Below are 982 nucleotides of genomic sequence, written 5' to 3'. Positions count from 1 at the left end.
CAGTGGTTACTAAAATGACGATGTTAAGTTAAATTAATTTTTATTGCTACTACAATGAACATAGAAACGTTTTTTTTTACCGTTAAATTCGTTTCATTTTTCTGCATTTTTCGGTGTAATCACTAATGTGATAACCTGCGTATTTCGTTTTATAGATAAAGGAACGTAATAGTACGTCTGTAGCAGGGAACGGTATGTTTGCGTGCGACGTAATAGTACGTCCGTAGCAGTGAAAAGGTTAAATAACAACTAACTAGCTGGGTAACAACTGTAACTTTGTAAAATACGAACTTCGTAAACTACAAGTATACGAATACGACAACTGTCGTAGACAAATTATGAATGAACGTAAATAAACGCGGGGCAATCGCAGCGTAAATAATCGTCCGTGTGTATTGAAACGCAGGAAATGCATTGGAAATACATTGGAAAAATAATGTTTAATTATAGCTGCAAATCGCGACCGAACGCACAAAATTAAACATGAACGTTTCGGTGCGTTCGAACGCAACCGAACGCGCGTCTCATTTACGTGTGTGAATAAACCTATATAAAAGTACATGTTAAATTTTGAACGATTAATCGCGACGTTCGAAACGCACGTAAACGTGCGTTCGAATCGCCTAGTGTGTAATCCACTTAATACTGCAAGAATGGTAATAGATACCAATAGTTTGATAAGAGGTAAAAGTGGAAACCAATTGATAAACAATAAAAATGGAACGTATAAGTGAAAACCCATGACAAATAAGATAGGTATGTCAGCAATAACCGAATTTACAACACAGTTCGCGCAAACATGGCCGCCGGCTTTCGCCTATTATCACTAGAAGTTATTATCATTATTTACATTACCATTATGGCATATCGGAATTATGCAACTGCAAAATAATAATTATTACTAATTGTCGTTTTTTACATGACAAATAAGATCTTATTTGTCATGGTTTTTTATATATTTTTATTTGTGGTTTGAACTTTG

Source organism: Acyrthosiphon pisum, unplaced genomic scaffold, assembly GCF_005508785.2.
Source record: "Acyrthosiphon pisum isolate AL4f unplaced genomic scaffold, pea_aphid_22Mar2018_4r6ur Scaffold_316;HRSCAF=736, whole genome shotgun sequence".
Taxonomy (NCBI): domain Eukaryota; kingdom Metazoa; phylum Arthropoda; class Insecta; order Hemiptera; family Aphididae; genus Acyrthosiphon; species Acyrthosiphon pisum.
The sequence above is the reverse complement of the archived record's forward strand: the minus strand, read 5'-3'. Positions refer to the sequence as shown.